This window comes from Lepisosteus platostomus, chromosome 11 (assembly GCF_059453375.1).
Source record: "Lepisosteus platostomus isolate fLepPlt1 chromosome 11, fLepPlt1.hap1, whole genome shotgun sequence".
Classification (NCBI taxonomy): domain Eukaryota; kingdom Metazoa; phylum Chordata; class Actinopteri; order Semionotiformes; family Lepisosteidae; genus Lepisosteus; species Lepisosteus platostomus.
In genome coordinates this window covers 43,252,944-43,272,533 of record NC_142621.1, presented here as the reverse complement: position 1 = coordinate 43,272,533, position 19,590 = coordinate 43,252,944, and the positions used below count along the sequence as shown (strand labels likewise).

Sequence of the window (19,590 nt, the reverse complement as noted above, 5' to 3'; positions counted from 1 at the left end):
CTTCTGAAGATCCCCAACGTGCTTACAAGCAGTAGATAATCTAAAGAGATGTCGGTGCTACTATTACCGCTTCTACTACAATTCTTGAATAATATATTTTTTTAATTGTTCTTTTGTTGTTCCTAACGTATTTTTAAATAAAAGCAACGTGTTGAAATCGCGCTGGTTGCCCTCCTTAAGCAGCGCATCTGAGCTCTGCTGAGCGCTTTGACCAATCGTCAGAGGGACTGTTCGTCCGCTTCTCTTTTCAAATGCCCGCCTCGGCACGCTGCATGTTCGTGGACGGACCCGTCCACGGGGGTCGCTGACTCGCATTTCTCTTTCTTCTTCTTCCATGACCGCGAAGGAGCGGGTGAGCTCAGCTGCCGATAGGCACAGCACAGGGCTCGTTCATCACGCAGGGGGTGGAGCGGGCTTTTCAAACGATACCTACTCAGGCTACAGAATAGCCGCGGGTCGCCCCTATCTGAGCGGCCTCTGTCTGCGAAACGACTTTATTTTTTTTATTTATTTTTTTTTACAGTATATCTCCAAGACGAATTAAGAATACACTTCTGTCTCGATGGGAACTGGCCTTTATAATGGAATGAATAACCTCGTGATAAAACCCCCATGGATGAGAACGCGTGGCCTTTAAAACGTTGGTCTGCCCGTGAACAAATAACAATCACAAATGATTTCTTTGCCACGACTTTCACAGGCTGAGGGATAACCCCGTTCACGAAGACGGATTCCCCTTACCACTGTTTAAAACGTGATGCAGGCCTTTAGAGCCATGTTTAGGTGTAATTGTACTTCAATGAAGGATCACACTAAAACCAGACCAGAATTAAAAGGAATAAAGTAAAGAAAATCCCTTCATGTCTTCTATATTTCCCTTCGTGGAGAATATAATCATTGTATGCTCTGGAAGCAAGCCATTTCTTCGCACGTCTGCCTCAATGTTCAGTGATAACGCCCAGTAGACCTTAGAAAGTGGTCAAATGATTTATTGCCAGGCAAAATTTCTTTCATTAGTGTCCCAGGTTTTCGTAGACAAATTCTTGGCGATTGTCTCCAACTTTTACAAACGGCGGACACAAAAATTACGCCGAAAACTGTCTCACGGGGCAACTTTCAAAGGGGTTTTTTTTTTTTGCCTCGTTGCAAAATGTACGAGACACGTCTTAGTGAAATCTATAATAAATACATAATTACTGTTGGCTCCAGCTTCTTTTCTTCTGGAGGAAATTGCTCTCGGGAGCGAAGGTTTTTGAAAAGCACGCTATAAATTCATCAGTCACAATCCTTTGGTGTTTTCGTTTGTGAGAAGCCCTGCTGTTCAACTATGTGGTAATCCCTAACCATATATCATAGTTTATATATACCTTGAGGGACAGGGAGACTGCAGAAGTATTTATTCCAAAAGCAACAGGGGCGATATGGAGCCCCATCTCTTGCACTTTACGTCTGTAACGTCGTGCTTTTGTGAAAACGATTCTTCTGCTCGCCGTCTGGCGGGTGATGCTGTTATGATTAAAATGATGGATACAGAAGTTTCCTGAGGGCTGCCTCATGTGTGTCTTGGCTACCTTGGTTTCCAGACAACTCTTTTTTTCAGTTCTCTCCTGATTCCTGTCTTTTCTTGCAGTGCATAGGTACAGGATTCGTTTGTTTTGTTTTTTTAATCCAATGAGAACTGGTCGATGTTGCCCGGGTCATTTATCAGTAAAGTCGGTCCTACAATCACACAGACACCAGGACTGAAAAGAAAAAAAAAACAAACATCAAGAAGCTGAATGTTCGGTTGTAAAGTCGTGCTGTAGCAGAAGCTAACTGAGCAGTCAGGCCGCTGTTTATAAATGCCCCCAAGTCTTTCACAACATGAGTGATCATGTCCCTTGAAATAGACATTTCTCCTGCCTAACTGCTGAAATAGCTCAAGCCCTATATTAAACTTTGAATATCATTCCTAACAGTGTTTGGAAAGTAGGCCTTGAGGACAGAACGCAGGAGTTTTGAAGATCAGGACTGTGGCGCTTGGTTATAGCATAAAAAATATGAGGTGGGAGCCAGGAAAAAAAAAAGGCTTTCTTTTATTTTCCCATCCATCTATGTCTGCTGGCGAGGACAAGGGCACTACGACCCAACCCAAATGGACAGAAAAAACTCTCAGAGTGTCCTTGTTGCTGGGTCGTCTGGCGCTCTGTAGAACTAATCCAGAGCTGCAGTGCCAGATCCAGTCACATGCTTTGTACTACGGTGCTAAATGAGGCTTGGAGTGAGGATTATTGGAGCAGCAGGATGGTTTTATACTAGGCAGGACAGACCCCCCACCAGACCCCTTTAAGACTTCAATCTAATAGCTATAAAATCGAGCGATGTCTTGGTGTGGGGGCATTTCTGTGCCTTTTCCATTAAGGACAGTGGACACACTTCTGCATTTGTGTCCTGGAGCTGTGTGCTGGGATAGACAGAGGTGGGGGGTTGGGGGGGACGCTGGTGAAGAGGATTGGTCAGGTGTGGGGGTGGGGAGTGGGAGACTGGGTGTGCTGCTCAGAGTTGCCAATAGCCCGCAGCAGTGGCGGCAGCAGCAATCCAAGATATTACCTTGAGTACTAAAATTTTATCTCCAGCCGACATGGTGCGGTTTGTCAGAGGAGAAGGTACCACAGTGCGGTGCTTTGGCAGGCCTTGTAAAATCCCAGTGGCGTCGTGCCTTATTAGGCAGGGTGATGAAATATAGCTCATCAGTTTCGTGTCCAGGACAGAATCAGCCATTAGGATGTAAAGTTAATCTGAAAGAAAGGCCACCTGTTGCAGGGGGAGATTGCCCCCATTGAACAATAATTTCATCCTTGAGAAGGATATATTTAATAGGGCACTTCGGGGAAAGTACCTATACATGTCAAATAAACGTTCCCGTATAAATATCATACGTATATATGTTTATGTGTGAAAGGCCATACATTATAAGAGATATGTGAGCTGTCCAATTATATCCAATGTTATACATAAATGCAGTATGTTTATATATTGGATTTCATGAGGTATCCAATTACAGCTGTTGTGAAGACTATATAAATCTGATGTAGGAAAAATGTTGTGTGCCCTTTGCAGAGAAAGGGGTGATTGTATTTTACAGAATGATAGCATTGTATATTATAGGTTTAATATGCATAACAACTTCATTATTTTATTCTTCCTCTTATGGGAATTAAATGTTTATTGGTTCATTGGTAGTTTGATTGCTTGCATTTAATTTTTGGATTACAGAGCTGACTATGTCCTGCATGCAGAAAGGCCTTTCTCCAGGATTTAAACACGGGTTGAATTGCAAACGGGTGGAATTTAGTGGCATGAGCCCAGATCTGAGAGGGACATTGATACAAAGAAGCAAGACTGTACATGCCCAGAGTATAATTTAACCATGGCTTTTGAAAACTGTAATGGGATCTTTAATGACCAAATAAATAGTTAGGATCCAGGTTTAACATTTCATTGCGAGGCTCGGATCACCTTCAGATGATTGATTTGGAAAGGCGGTGGGGCACTGGTTTGGACAGTCTGCTCCAGGAAAAAGAGCATTACCTACAGGTCCATCAACACCATTTTCAGTAGCAACAGGAAAGAAGGTTTTTTTCAGAAATCTGCTATTCGAGTACTGACCAGACCCAGCCCTGCTGAGCTTCTGAGGTCTGGGGTCACACTAGAACCTGGTAACGCTGTACTCTGAGTGGACGGCGTCGGAGCATATTATGGGCAACCATTCTAAGTTCTTGTTGATCTTCTGTTTCTTCCTTCCCAAAAGGGCATTCCATTCATAAATGTTTCAAATCAAAATAATAATAAAAATAACCACCGCCCTGCTTCCTAACGCTGTTGCCTCGTCCAGTAGGAGTTGCGCAACTATGACTGACGCTACTCCACCAGACCATGAGAACTTGACATCATGAGTCTACCCGGCCCTTTTCTCAAGTTTTTCATCAACCTACAAGGAAAGACAGGGAAATTTCCCCAAATCATGGCAATTTATCCCAAATTAGCTGAGAGGTGGTCAATGCGGAGCCTAGGTGCCTGCTTCTCAGGGTGTGTGATAAAGAACAGGAGCCCGGGTCAATTTGTTGCAGCAACAAACATCCCCTGCCACTCCAAGCAGCTGAGACTGAGGCCTTTTGACGAGAAGGTCAGGGCATTTTAATCATCCTCACTGCACATGAAAGCTACCATTGCTGTTCTGTGTCATTCCCTACCATGCGTTCCATTTTTTAATTGGGACACATTTTGCCAGAAGAGTCTTAATAGAGTTAATTCAGCAGCAGGATCAGCAGTCGCAGAGGGATGGATGTGAAACACGCAGAATGTCTGCTTTTACTGATCACTGGCCATGAGTAGGCCTGTCACTCAGCAGCTCCTTTCAGGCTTGCAGTGCCTCTGTGCAGTCGTACTGTTAATCACTGGAAACTGAGGGAACTAGCTCTGTCTGGGACTTGTGTTCAGCGGAACAAGAACATGGACATTCAGGTGACAACCAAAATTAGCTCTCCATTAGCTCCCTAGTGGACCTTGTCATACCACGTCGTGTCCCACAAACAGGTAGGAAACATACTGCCTTATTGCCGCGATGTTGGGTCAGATTCTAAGCTATTCCATCCAAGGTAAAAGAAGACAATAATAATTCCTTATTATCATCTATCAGTGCGGAGGAGAACAGAGTGATGAAGTCAGTTCAGAGATGGGGATTATTAGGAGGCCATGATTGGTAAAGGCCAATGGGAAATTTGGCCAGGACACCGTGGTAACACCCCTACTCTTTTCAAGAAACACCCTGGGAGTTTTAATCACAGAGAGTCAGGACCCTGGTTTTATGTCTTATCTGAAGGATGGCACCTTTATACAGTATTGTGTCCTCGTCACTATACTTGGGCATTAGGACCCACAGCACCTCCTACTGGTCCCATTAACACCACTTCCAGCAGCAACCTTAGTTTTTCCCAGGAGTCTCCCGTCCAGGTACTGACCAGGCTCACATCTGCCTAGTATCGGTGGGTTGTCAGTTGTGAGTTACAGGGTGCTAGATTAAAGTTGCTCTCGTGATGTTGCACTAATGATAGATGTCTTTCTTACATGCAAAGCAATGGTGAGGCTGGCAATGACTGTGCCGTCTCTTTCTGCAGTGCTACAGCTCACCATCAAGAAAAAATGAATATCCTGTTGCTCCTCCCTTTCTCCTATTTACCTTTAATGTTCTAAAGGTTTTCAGATGAAGAGTTTCAAGCAATGATTTGATCTCAGGCCTCAAAGAAGACGATGTATAAGATTTGCTTCAAAAGTCCGGGGGAACTGGAAGGCAGGGATGGCGTGAAAACTGAGCCCTTCTTATGCTCTCTGGGATCTTCTCCTCGACAGAGCCCAAGGCTGAGCGATGGAGACATTGATCAAAGAGGGAGATTGCGAGATAGTGTGAAAGTCGCCTCTTTGTCAGCTGAATCGATTTTGCTGCGTAAACTTCTTGCGACCCTCAACCCTGCAGCTGGAAGAGGGTCGCCACACAAACCTCCTTTATCCTCGCGAACAAGAGCCGCAGCGACAGCCGCTGTGGTCACGTGACCCTCGGCCACGCCACGTGATGGCGCTGCAGATGTAACGGGGAGGGTGGGGGGAAACGTGGCGAAGGAACTGAAGTGTGGCAAAGAGAAGGGGGCACAATACAGTCCTTGTCTCCCCAGCAGCTGTATGAAACAGCTGCAAAAAAAGAGGTTATTTAAAAAGAGAGAATGAAAAGTCAATACCCTGGCTGAAGAGACAGCTCTGTTTGTGGTGTGCTGTGTGATAGCTTTTGTAACATGCTTATGTATATTAGCCACAACTCTGCTCCGCACACCCCAGCTCTCCATTGCACATAAAAGGCAGATCCCGGCTTCAGCTCATTTCCTGTGTCCTGTTTACCATACCTTTGAATTTTGGTCAGTAAGGAGCCTTCATTCTGCTCAGATTAATTGCTTTCTGTTCTGGAACTAAGCAACATCCAGAAATGAGTAGAGTCTGGGTTAAATTATTGCATGATTCCATGAATACACAGCAGTTCCATTATTCCTAGAACTTTAGCAGCTCCAGAAGCACTTACAGCACTGGCTGAGCCACAGTCCTTGAGGACAAGCATCTGACACTTCTGCTTCATTCTAGGTCAGGCAGGCCACCAGTGCTGCTGCTGCAGAAGATGCCTGTTTCTGGGGAACATGGCCGCAGTGTGGGAACTTCTGGCCAGACCTCTTTCACCGCAGACTCCATCCCGGCGAGGCCGAGATAATTGTTTTCAAAACGTTGCACGTTCCCCTCCCATGTCTTCTCAGGTGCAGGCTCGCCTAATTAGAGCTGTGACTAAAGGGGTTGGAGCTCTAGAGGTGGTGGTGGGGGGGTGGGGGAACTTTGCACTCTGTTAAGTTGTCAACACGGGCTCTCAGCTGCGCTCCTGCATTTCTGTGAAGTGCTGGCAAGGCGTTGGCACTGCGCTCATCAGCCGGCCCAGAGGAGAAGCCTGGCACCAAGCGGCACCAAGGTTTGTCTGCACATGCACCCCAGCCTTTCACTCCTTCCTCCTCGCATTCCTTCTGCTGCTGCTCTTGAACTCCTTGCAGCATTTTCACCACAACAGCTACGAGCTCAGCTCTGTCCACTCCTCATGAAGCTATGTGCACAAATGCCAAGCTCAAAGGCTATTTCTGTCACGCACAACATGAGAAATACAGCTATGTGTTTGTCTAGTGCACATTCTATGTATTTGTTTGTTTTTTCTTGCATTTTGCATGAGGGTGCAATTCTGTGCTTCCTTTGCTCTCTGCAATGTCCAAAACCTTCAACCTGTAAAACTGTTGGCTGTCCCTGCTTTTTGTGTTCATCTCCAGGGAAAATCAGGGGTTGTTCCAATAAGATCGATATTAAAAAATTTGATTGCAGATTTGTAATTTGACAAGATATATTTCCGATATCTCAATACGGTGCCCTGGGACACTAATTTATGTGTTTAATCGCGTATAACAAATGGCTGTCTTATTGTTTGTTATAGGTATTGTACCCTATTTGTTCATTGTTGCGAGGACAAAAGGCTACTTTCCTTTTGTTTTACTGCTAATGAATGTTGTGATTCGAATTTAAAACAAACAGAAATAACCTGACTCCTCAGTTTAATCACTGAATTCCAAAAAAGTATAAAAATATTTGTAAAATCCTAAACTGTAATACTAACACTCTTTTTCTCTCCAGTTATCCATTAGGACAAACAATGCTTATCTCAATCTGTTGCACAACAACAAATGGCAGCTACCACCTTGTAGCCTGATTCTCACAATTGTGGAACTCCAAATAGATGAGGAAACAATGGACAGTGACAAAGACAGGAAAAGTGATGATTGTTGGTATTAGTGTAATGACTGAATTTAAGTGTATGTGAATTTAATGCACTTATGCCAAGGAAGAAACAGAAGCTGTGGAAGGTAAACAAGAACTCAAAATAGGTGCCCATAGAGTGTCCTGAGAACTTCCACTTGGAGGACAAGGTGACCTCCTTCTAGCTTGATCCTGCCGGACAACAAAAGCATTTGTATCATTCTAATGCTTGTAGCATTTGTAAATCGTTCTACAAAAAACAGGTGCTGTGGTTAATGGGGCTCTTGGACCTACAGCCAAACCAATCTGCCAGAATATAAGTGGAGTTGTGCTGTAGAAGGTAGAGTAGAGGAGTTTATTGCCATATGTACACCTACACTGGAATTCTTATTTGCGCTGTTCTCTCGGGACATGAACAGTACAGCAAACGACACGGCACGACAGACAACGCCACACAATGTAGACAGTACATTACAAACCTAATAAATAACAAAAACAGGAACAATAAATATGTAGTACTGAAAAAAGACATGGTAGACCATGCAAAAAGTGCACAGTGCAGACATGCTTTGAGTCCAAGGCATTGCAGTTAGCTGTTGAGGATGTTGAAGCTGTTCTTAAACCTAGCGCTCTGTGCTTTATAATAATAATAAACACTTGCTTACACTTATATAGCGCTTTTCTGGACACTCCACTCAAAGCACTTTACAGGTAATGGGGACTCCTCTCCACCACCACCAATGTGTAGCCCCACCTGGATGATGCGACGGCAGCCATAGTGCACCAGTCTGCTCACCACACACCAGCTCTCAGTGGGAAGGAGAGCAGGGTGATGAAGCCAGTCCAGAGATGGGGATTATTAGGAGGCCATGATTGGTAAAGGCCAATGGGAAATGTGGCCAGGTTACACCCCAACTCTTTTCGAGAAATGCCCTGGGATTTGTAATGACTACACAGAGTCAGGACTTCGGTTTTAAGTCTCATACTCATTACAGTAGTGTCCCCATCACAGCAACCTGTTTTTCCCAGGAGGTCTCCCCTCTAGGTACTGACCAGGATCACACCTGCTGAGCTTCAGTGGGCTGCCAGTTGTGAGTTGTAGAGTGATATGGCTGCTGGCTGCTGCTTTGATAGTGCAGTACCGCTTGAGGTGCTGTCCTTCATTTGAGGTGTTAATCTAAGGACCTGACTACTTGGTCATTAATGTTCTCATGTCACTCTCCGTAAGAGCAGTTCCCCATTAATTCAACTGGAGGAGAAATTCTCAGTTGTCTACTTGGTCTTTTGTGTAGAATGGCTGCCGCGTGCTTTGACGTCACCCAGGTGGGGTTGCACTTCAGTGGTGGATGAGCTGTTTGTAAAGTACCTTTGAGATGAAAAGCACAATACGAATGCAATGAAAGACTATGAATTATAAACCAAGGTGGAAGGGTGGAAGTGTTTGATTAAATCTCCCATGCAGTTATGAAAAGTTACTTTATTGACAAACTGTGAGCCTTTGATGTTTCTTCCTCTGTAACATATTAGAATACATAGTATTGTAAATACTTCTGAAAGCAGAAGAAGAGAGTATATAATACAAATAATGCTATAGACTAATAATAATAATAATAATAATAATAATAATAATAATAATAATAATTGCTTACACTTATATAGCGCTTTTCCAGACACTCCACTCAAAGCGCTTTACAGGTAATGGGGATCCCCTCCACCACCACCAATGTGCAGCCCCACCTGGATGATGCGACGGCAGCCATAGGGCACCAGAACGCTCACCACACATCAGCTATCAGTGGGGAGGAGAGCAGAGCAATGAAGCCAATTCATAGATTCATAATAGCACTTGTACGCGACAGTGCTCTGTCAAGACAAGCAGCTCGGCGTCCTGTGCTCATGCTGGGCTTCCTTTCCCCCAGCCACGGTGTTCACTGCTAATTTAAAACTCTACAATGGCATCATGGCTGTAGCCATAGAGGCCCTGAAGTGACGCAGCACCTTCTGATGCTTTGTCTGCCATTCTCTGATGCTGTAATATGTCCATATGATACTGTATTAGGTAACATTTCATTAATACACAAAAGCTGTTCATCTACATTGTGCTCTTACCCCTCTTTTTTCTCACAGTCGTTTCCGCGGCTGTAATTCTACGGATCGCGAAGGTCATGCCCATCAGTGAAAGGCGGGTGCTGCCTTTGCATGCTAGCACCTGTATGATAATAACACACGTGTTTTGAATAGTTCCTATCAACACCGATGACACGTCATGTTGTAGAGATGGAGGCGCGCTGATATTTTAATAAGTCATTAAGCTTATCAAGAGATAGTTGTTTTTAAAAACAACAACCTTACAGACTGAGGATATTTCTACCCCGCTAATACTTGTCTTCGTTCTGTGTATGGACGCCCAATCAGTGTACGTTCATTAACGCTGGACTGGCCTATCTGGGTGCCGTATCTGTGTCTGGATGACAGGTGGGGAAAACACGACCGGGGCTGCCTCCGTCAGAAGAGTATCGCTATCACTGCTTTGCAGCAGATCTGTTACACGAGCGCACTGCTGCAGTGCCATCTTCATTTCACCTCGAGTCGATCCCGAGCCACAGAATTCCTGGCGCTGAGAAGGTTCTCTGCTTGCAGGGTTTCAGCTGGGGAGGAAGAGAGCTCGGCGTCACCAGCTCTCGGACAGCAGGCCTCAGGCCAGTGAACCGCTCGCTCTCTGATGGAGAACCCGAGCGATGGATCAGTACAGAATGGCATACCGACAGCACACAGCTGAAAACGACCCATCGTCGAAAACACAAACAGATTGTGCACCTGTTTTGTTGAGGACTTGACAGGAAAGCTAATGGGTTTCAATCTGAGGTCTTTTCTAAAACCATTTTGCACATTTCCTTCCATCCTTGAGGCAGAAATTAAATTTTAAGCAATGGGGAGACATTGTAGACTGACATACCCCATACTAGACCTCACTTTTAATATAACTCAGATCTAACCAGCATAAAAACTATAGTTATCAGGCTTCCCATGTGACATGTGTTCATCACTGGACTGGGGCAAGCTGAATTTACCCTAAAGATTTAAATTTAAGAAGAAATCAACAGAATAGGACGAAATGATACTGCTGTGCTGTATCTGAGAGATAAGATGATTACAGTTAAGATGACGATCTGCTCTATGGAATGGCCAAAATAGAAGCACGGTGTCTAATCTGGTGGAGAATGACAACAGCCTGCCTCTGAACACGAGATATGTGCAGACACAGGTCATTGAACAAACACAAGTTGCACGTTGTCCTTCGCTTTTGTTGTGGTCGCGGAGGGGTTAACGACGTGACGTCATTCTTCCTGGGGCGGTGACCTTAAAGGCAGGGGGGGAGCGTCTTGCTTCGGGGATGTGTGGGAAAGGCAGCATCGCCTTTAAGGCAGAAAACTCTTTTTTAAGGGGACAAAAAATTTGGCAAGCCGGTTTATTTGAGGGGGGTGGAGGAGGGGACCGTAATCAAGGAACAGGCGCGGGCTGTTTTTTTTTTATTCTCCTGGATTGTGTTTTTAAGTGAAGGTAACGACGCTGCACATTTTTTATAGTAAATGCTCGATCGAACCGAAACTGTTCCGTGTCTGTGTTTTCATTTTGTCGTCCTCTTCCAAGCTTGCAGGAGGCTGTAGAGCCGAATGGAGAGGGAACTGCAGAGTTCTCGGCTGAACCTGGTCATTTGGAAACACTGGCGAATGGCGTCAAAATGTTTCGCTTTTTGGTTCGAGAACCGCAGCACGGTTTCCTTCCAGCGGTGAACCTTGGTGATCCGGGTGCTCCGTTGGTGCGCAAGCACAACCACTAATTCATAAAAGTGAGGGGTTCTTTTCTTTGATGAGTGCATAAAAAAAGTTTTGGAATTCGTTTTGTTCTTCCGTGTGTTTTATTACCGGTGGCGTACCGGTCGTTTTCGGTGAGCAAGGATGTTAAAACTTTCCGTTTTACCTTAACGGGCGTTAAGGCAATTTCCCCACTCTACAGCAACTGGAAAACCGGGAATCGCGATGTTAAAATTGAATTTTAGGCGGCTAATAAATGGTTTTTTGGGTGGGGGGGTGGAGAGGATGCATTTTTAAGGACGGAGGGAGGGGAGTTAAAATGGTAGATCTGAGACAGCTTCCTTAAATCCTTAGATCTCTCGGTGGAGACTGGGGTAGTATTTTGTGCTTTCCACCCGCTTCGCGAAAACCAATAACATTAAACGATAACGTGCGGAATGGGTCGCGGAGAGACCGGTACATGCACCATTCGTCTGTGCTTCCTCTCCTGCTGAAGGGGAGAACAAGCGATGGTCTGAGTGTGGAGATTAGATTTCGCCCGTTCTCTCCATCAATTTACTGTTTAATGTCACTGGGCTCCATTGTGGGAGAAGAGGACGCGTCATCCGGCCATAAATTTGTGATTATAGAGCCTTGAAGACACTGTTGGTTCTATTTGGACGGCTTTTCTCAGTGCACGGAGGTAGGGATCCGTGCTCAAAGAGGGATAGCGAAAAATAAAAAATAAACACCTTTAGAAGAGCACACTGTATCCAAGTGTATTTAATATATATAAACACGCGCTTTTGTTTTTGGTACTCTTAAAAAAAAAAAAGGATTCGACGATCCGGTGATATTTCTAAACATCACCCGTTTTCTCGACTGTGAATGGACTGAATTTGCACGGAAGGAAACTTTTCCACCTTTTTTTTTTTACAACAGCATTTTCCGGATTTGTGTATTTTTGGTTCTTTTTCCCCCGCCCCCGTACGGTTATAAATCTTTAGGATCCCCCCCCCCTCCCGATTTTCATTGTTTTTTTTTCCTCCATGGAGTTTCGTTTTTGTAGGTAGGTGGTTTCTGCTTTACACATTAAAATGATCTTTTCAATTATGTATTCATTGCAACGAAACGTTAAAGTATAACAATTAGTAGCGTTAAATGAAGAAAAGCCTCTGTAAATGCATGAACACGAGCACGGCTAATTTTAAATTTAATTTATATTATGAATTTCAATGCATGAGACCACTGCTGTTCGGAGAGACCTTTTACATTTCAATTATTCATAAACACAAAGGCTGTAAATGTATGTTGATCAGAAAAATAAACGTTTCAACATTTAAAAGATATTTGAAAACAATCCTTTCGATATAACAAGGCGTTAGGTTTTTTTAATTTCGACATGCAGTGTACTGTTCATACAAAGAGTGCGTTTTCTCGGATAAATTCAGATTTGCGGTATGAAGTGAAACGGTATTTAGCATTCCCAGTTTATTTGACCATAAACGTTTCTAATTGTCTTTGTTTCACTGTTTTTTATTTAGATTTTTTTAACCTGATTTTGCGAGGTAATAGAACCTAACGCACACACTTAGTCTTGAGAGCAATACCTGGAGAACTCAATTTCTTTTTGCAAATCAAATCAGAATTGTGTTAAGATTGTTTTGTGTTTGGGTATAACAAGCGCAGTTGTGTATTTAGTACTTGGGTAAAAAGGATTCTCTCGCAATAAAAAATAAAAAGCAATATTAGGCAAGATGTAGTGGATGCGTAATACAGAATATTGTATTGTAAAACCGACGAGTTTACTTGGGTTCTGAAAATAGCCTATTTTTTACGTATCAGCTGATCATATTTTAGAAATAAACTGGATTTTTGTACACTTATTGGGTAACTACTTTTTTTTTTTAAATAAAACCTTAACGATCTGATGTTGGTTGAGAAGGATCTGCATTGAATTGGGCAAACTGCATTTTTCAGATACAATACTTTTTTTCTGAAGTACAGTATTATAATTGTGTCAATTATATGTATAGCGATAATTTGAAGATATTTTAAGATCCAATTCTGCGCCACTATATTTCTACCCAAGACGAATTAAAAAAAAAAACTATCCTGTGACTTGTGCTTGATCAATAACGTGCTTGTTAGGCGAATGATAGGAGGTTATAGCAAAGGCATAATTCAAACCATTCTCGAGTGTATCTGTACATATGCACACTCGATCTTAAATGCAAGGCATTTGGGTTTCAATGCAAGCAGTGTTTTAGTTTCATTCGAAGACAGTTTTTCTCTTGGAAGGAGGAATAAAACAGGGGTGGAAGCGATTATTTTGCTGCTGCAACCTGGACAGTAGTGTGATCTTTCGTGGCGTCTTATAAAACGTGATTTTCCTTCATCAGTGCAGGCGTTGAAGTTTGCTACTTTTCAGCAAATTATTTGCAAGTAAGTAGCTCTTGTTAATTTCCCTTTCCTCTCCCCAAAACATGAAATGGACTAAAAATCAGAATTTAGCGTGCATATCCTGGTGTGTGATTATACTTTATGTACTGTGACCCTAATGTCTGCTCTATAACGCCTTGTTTTCGGTTAAATAAACACCTCTGTGACGTGTTACACAGGACTTGTCATCTTGTAGAAACGTGTTCATCGAGTTAATGACTTGTAGACCGTAGAATGGATCTGCATGAAAAAACGCCTAGATTTGTTAGAAGAGCCATATGGCTTTCACGGAGTCAAAAACGGAAGTCCTGTATTAAATACAAAAATTGGCGAAGCAATATTTTTAAACGTAGATTCTGAAGCGTCCCCTCTTCCCATTTAACTCTTTTAAAACGATGTCCCCACTTGTTTAAACGCTATATTTAGTTACTAGTGACTGCTACAGATCTCCGGGCTCGTACCTGTGTGTGCAGCCTTTACACTGCGGTGCATTGTGTAACGATTTTAATTAAGTTGTAGACGAAACCACTCTAAAATATCTCTGCATAAAATAATTCGAAGGGAGTAGTTCCTGTAGTCCAACGTGACCATGCACGATGAGTTTAAGATGTTCGGAAGGTGAAAGCAGCTCGCGAATGGAACGATAGATTGGAGCCGCGAGTCGAGGGCAAATGTCAGCGCTGAAGGCGTGGAAGAGACGAGCCTTATCTTTTTTTTTTTAGAAAAAAAGGTGCCTTGAAATTTCCAAAATTGAAAGTTTGTTTCCACGTAAATCATGTACACATTTCCTATGTTTCAAAGTTTATTTAGACAAATTACACAATGGTATCATTCCACATTAAAGGCGCCGTAAATATAAAGAATTGATTGGGTATACGGCCTGGATGGACTTCCTGTTTGCATAGATAATTAATAATTAACAGCGGTATAACAGGCAATGAAAGAAATAACTGTTCCGACTAAACATTAACCTGAGTGACACCTTTCCGCCTCGGACTGCGAAACTCGTAGATTAGCGATGTTAAAATTATAAGGTTCGAGAAAAAAACTCGAAGTGAATTCCATGCGTTTTTAGGAGCTTAATGATGTGAACCCTTCTACTTTCTGATCAGAAGTAGTTACTAATTCTGCGATTTCCGTGCTTATGGTTAACCATGCACGGAGAGAGATGATTAACTTACATACTTGCCTGTTGCCAGTAATTTCCAAACCCATTGTGACAAAAATAGAGAACTTCTTGTGTTCGATTGTATTCAGTGCTAAATTTGAAATTCCCAGTGCTCATAGTATTGCATTTCTGATCGGTGAAGACCTATTTATGGCTTTGAGAAAGTGGAGATCTTCAATTGTGTTTCTGCCTGTGCTAATTAATTTGTGTAATCAGTCATTTAAAAAAATAAAAGCTTTTATGTGCTTGATTAACCATTGTTTATTGTGAGTTAAATAATTTAAAACTCTTACAACAACACCGTCCCAAACTCCAATCCCTCCCTGTCAGAATGGGGACCCCAATAAACTACATCAGGGGTCCCACTTGTAGAAGAACAACAGGCCTAAAGTGAAGAAATCTGGGGATTTTAGTAAAGACGTCGAACACGATTTGTGAAACTAAATGAACAACCCGCCAATATGCTATTTTAAAAAATAAAATAAAAAAAAAATTAAATTGGAAACTTTTTTTTTTCCCCACACAGAATGTCTTGACAAATTTATCATTGTTTCTGAGCCAGAACTAGGGCACAGGAGGTCAGGAGTGCAGAGGTGCACGGAGTCCTTAATGATCGCTGGACTGTCCAAATATTGTGTACATCTGCCGTGCATTGTGTCGGTGTTATTTCAGCGGTCATTTTGAAGATCTAATACTTTCTAAAGAATGCGCCACAGAAGCTGCATATTATTCTTATAAATACTACAGTATGCATTACATATATAGGTATGCACGCATTCTTAAAAACTCGGATGTCCTCTTGACCAAATTGAGCGTTCCAGGTGAATTTTATGATATCCTCCAGATAAAATGGGTACCCGAAGGTAAAGGATCATTTCTTGCTGGTCGCATGCTGTAGGCTAGACAGCCTGTGTAACACCCTTTGTGACCGGCTAGCCCTCTTGGTGATTCCTAATCTCGTCTCATCCCTGTTTCATCCCGGTTTTTTTTCCTTTTCGTACCCCTGTTTAGTTTCACATTTAGCTTTTTCAATAAAACAGGTCGTAATGAAGGAGGCCTGCCAATGGTTTGTGCCGTTTATAAGAGCTCAGCCCAGACTCGCTCTAATTGAGCCCAGATGGGTTCTCCTATTGATAACCCCACACAATAAAGGCACAGAATTAAATGGCCGAGTATAAACATGTCCGAGTGCGTTTAGCTGCAGATTACAAATCGCATTTCGGCTGTACCTTTCGCTCTTAAAGATTGATGCTTATTTAATTACACGCCAAGACCCCCTTCTTTAAAATCGCACAGAAACAAAAAGCTATATGTTTTTTAAAAGACTATCTCCGGCTATAATTTCATTTGCGATTTTCGAAGTTGAAATTAACATGGAACTAATTATTTTATTAAACTTCACTTTTTCTTCACAACAGCAGGACATGGATGGTTTGTATTTAGGGTGATTTAAGGAGATTATCATATTAAGGACGACAATTAGAGTTAATTTACAGATTTTCCTTAAAATGCCGTACATCATTTAAGTGCAAATACTGTCACTCCTACACAGTTCTGACTTTCTGGAGTTTGTACCGTATATATTTCATCGCCGTCGTCGCCGACAATTGCTTTTTAATAAAATCATTATAAAACGACGCAGGTTTTTTTAAGGTATCTGTCTCATACCATTAATTACGTTTCATTTATAATTTGCAAGATTTATTAAGGAGAAAAAATAATCTTAACAGTTAAACTCGAGAAGAGAACCACTTTCAGTGCGAACTGTATTCCGCTCGAAATAGGGCATTACATTTTATGAACGGAAACTTCTTTACTTCGATGTCAATAAATGATGCAGTTCTTTGATAAGAAAGTCTTTTGTGTTGATGGAAGACATGACCCAGGTCATCTGGAAAAAACCCGCCGGATCAGAGTTAAACTACACATTTTCTAAAGTTTAAAGGCGACAAGCCTTCTTCCCCTGGAAAGGAGTCAAAGGTTTTAGAAGGAGCAAAACCTGACATAAACCTTGGTCAGTTTGCATCAGTTTGCAGGCGATGTTAATAACACTCTTCCTACTCTTCCGAGAAACACACCTAACGCAAGGTTGCCTCTCGTGACAAGTACGAGTACAAATCTCAATCGCCTTTATCAACAATATACAAAATGAGGCATTTTGTTTCTTATGTCATCATAACGCAATTAGTGTTGTTTACAAATTGAGATAAAGATTTTTTTTAAAAGTCCACGTAATTATGTATTCATTCGACACAATCCCATACCTTTGTGTTTGTTTTTTTAATAGTTTGTCGATCCTCCCAATTCACTTCTATCGAGAAGACATTGCCACTCCTCCAAAAGTTTCCACTTCAGATCGTAATTCTGTCAATTTTTACTAATGATCGCGCACAAATGAAACAGACCCATACGGTTAAGCTGGAAGCTCGGAACACGCGCCCAGAAAGCACCCTAATGCGCGCGCCCTGTTGGCCCACTTCTACGGCCGGAATCATTTGTCTTTTAAATTTCTTTGGGAAATTCCAGATGCCGTCCTTTTAAATGCAACTCTCTGGTAAAAGGTGAGAAGCCCGGTTTTCCCAAAGCGTCGCTATTGTGCTTTTACAATAGAAATTGAAGGGGGGACGCAAGAAACTGCGTTTATGATGTATTTTTTTTTGGCAGCAAATTTGAATACAGAAACCTAATGCTCTGGAAAAACACGTTAACAACCTCCGCTTTTCCAAAATGAGATCCGTATGAAGATAAGAGTCATGGGAATAACCGAATGAATGAATATTCTATACTTATTTTCAAATAAAATAAGGATTTGTTGTTTTAAATTTCGAAGTGGCGATAAAAGAATTAACATGTTATATACCAATGTTTAAATGCTCATGTTAAATATTACAAAGTTGGGGTCGTAATTACGCGCTGGCAACGTTCAGACTGGCGTAAAGAACCAGTTGTAATTCCAGACTTTTTTTTAATTGTTCACATTTTAAGGAGAATTAGTGCAATGTAAACGCCGCTGAAATCAACGTGTTCTGTTTTATGTAAAGGCAGTTGTCTGTTTAATACCGAAAAGCGCTGGCTTTTCAAACAAGAAAACCCCGCTTCTTGGCTGCTGTGTCCGAAGTGACTTTAAGGCTGTTGAATCTTTGCCTTCACTATCTGACTATATTCTTCAGAGCGTCATTTATCAAGTTATAAATTGCGTGTAGTTACGTATCCCCTGACGTTTGGCAGCAGTCGTATTTTTTTTTATTTTAAGCACATTATTTAAAAAAACAACAAAACGTACGTCTGCTTAAAAATGAGTAGAATTGTTTCTATTGTAAATCTAAATTCTGTGATTATGACCTCTTTGACACGTTTTCAGTTAACTCACATATCATTTTAATACTATATATCAGAAAGTGTTCATACACAATTATCAGCATCGTTTTGTCATCGGTATAATCCCATTACGTCTCAAGTATGACTAGACACTAAACGCGTTCTGATATGCAACAAAGCTGCATAGTATTCTGGGCTGTAATTTGCAAATATCTTGGTCTGAAACACTAATTTTATTACGTTCATTGTGTGATAGGTCTAATCAATACGATTTAAAGCAATTTAAAAACTGCAAGAGGGGGGGGGGGCTCATCCTGTCAATCGCAGAAACATAATCAAATATTATCTGAATGCTAAGCCTAAAATGTTTTGCTCCTTGAAAGAAAACCGGATTTTTTTCCACACTCAATGGAGACAGCCCAGACACAGCGGCTGTGGAGCTGTTTTGATGATATGGCTTTTTTTTTACCATTTTAGCTTTACAAACAGCAATGAAAATAGTATGATAAACATATTTTACGTGGAAGTATACAATATACATAGCATGAGCTAAAAGCGCAAGCTCGGGAGCACGTGAATTCGACTTCTAATTGACATTTTCACGGTTATTTTGTAATTTGTGGTGTAAAACGGGGACAAAAAGCCAGTCCTCGACATAACAGTTTGATAGGTGTAACTGTTAGAAGTAACAGTCTCATACTAATGTTTTTTATTTATTTAAAACTTTCTGTAAGGTAATTTAATATGGGTGGCGAACGCGGGGAATAGATCGGACATCACGGCGAATAGGTAATGTTCCTGTGCAGTGTAAATTCTGCTCTTGACTGAAATATTTTAATCATCTGAGCTACAAAATACACCCCCCCCCCCCCTCGCTCTGCACATTGTTCGACGTCGGAGGTGGGCCGAAGCGACAACCGTTCAGCTGTCTGAACCCGGAGTCTAAGCGTTGAGGCAAACGGGACACCAATACCATAGTCGGTTTCAGGTGTAGGACTAACATCCAGGCTCGGGTGAAAAAGTAAAGCCGGGTTTTGCAGTGCTCTTGCCGGAGCTAGTGACAAATGTCCTGTTCCGGCAGTTGCATTTGGATTGGGAGATGGAAGGAAAGTGTCAATCAGAGACGCTTCATTGATCAGGGACAATTCTCTTCGCAGGACTGGCCTGTTTGAAGAGCAATCAGTCACTCCGCATTAATTATCGCCGCGTCCCTCCGTAGGGCAGTTTGCAGGCACACGGACCAGGAGCCCGAGCGAGAGAAAGGCGCTCGTGTGTGAGTCTGTTGTGCTTTCTGTACACGTAGGTCCACTCACCCCCCCTTCACAATGAGCGGAGGAACCCATAAACATAATTTAAGCAATTGAAGGATTTCGGTAGTCACTCAATATACAAGGGAAGCTGCGTGTTACATAAGTTTTTATTATTTGCGAGAGACGGGCTGGAATTTCTCATTGTACTGCTAGCATTAGTCTAGGCAAGAGCTGAGCAGTTCGCTGGTACTGT

At 42.2% G+C, this 19,590-nt stretch overlaps 1 protein-coding gene and 1 long non-coding RNA gene across 2 annotated transcripts in view; one reads left to right on the top strand and one right to left on the bottom strand.

Moving 5' to 3' along the window:
* LOC148652745 (uncharacterized) overlaps nucleotides 1–8,066 on the bottom strand; it is a 95,390-nt gene extending 87,324 nt beyond the window's left edge. The window contains exon 1 of the long non-coding RNA XR_015925413.1: nucleotides 8,023–8,066. This is a non-coding gene — a long non-coding RNA (uncharacterized LOC148652745). The remainder of the gene's footprint in view (nucleotides 1–8,022) is intronic.
* Nucleotides 8,067–11,478: 3,412 nt separating this feature from the next.
* Nucleotides 11,479–19,590, top strand: part of bahcc1b (BAH domain and coiled-coil containing 1b) — a 116,232-nt gene continuing 108,120 nt past the window's right edge. Inside the window, exon 1 of the mRNA XM_088599851.1 lies at nucleotides 11,479–12,228. The gene's annotated coding sequence lies outside the window, so the exon portion shown is untranslated. The remainder of the gene's footprint in view (nucleotides 12,229–19,590) is intronic.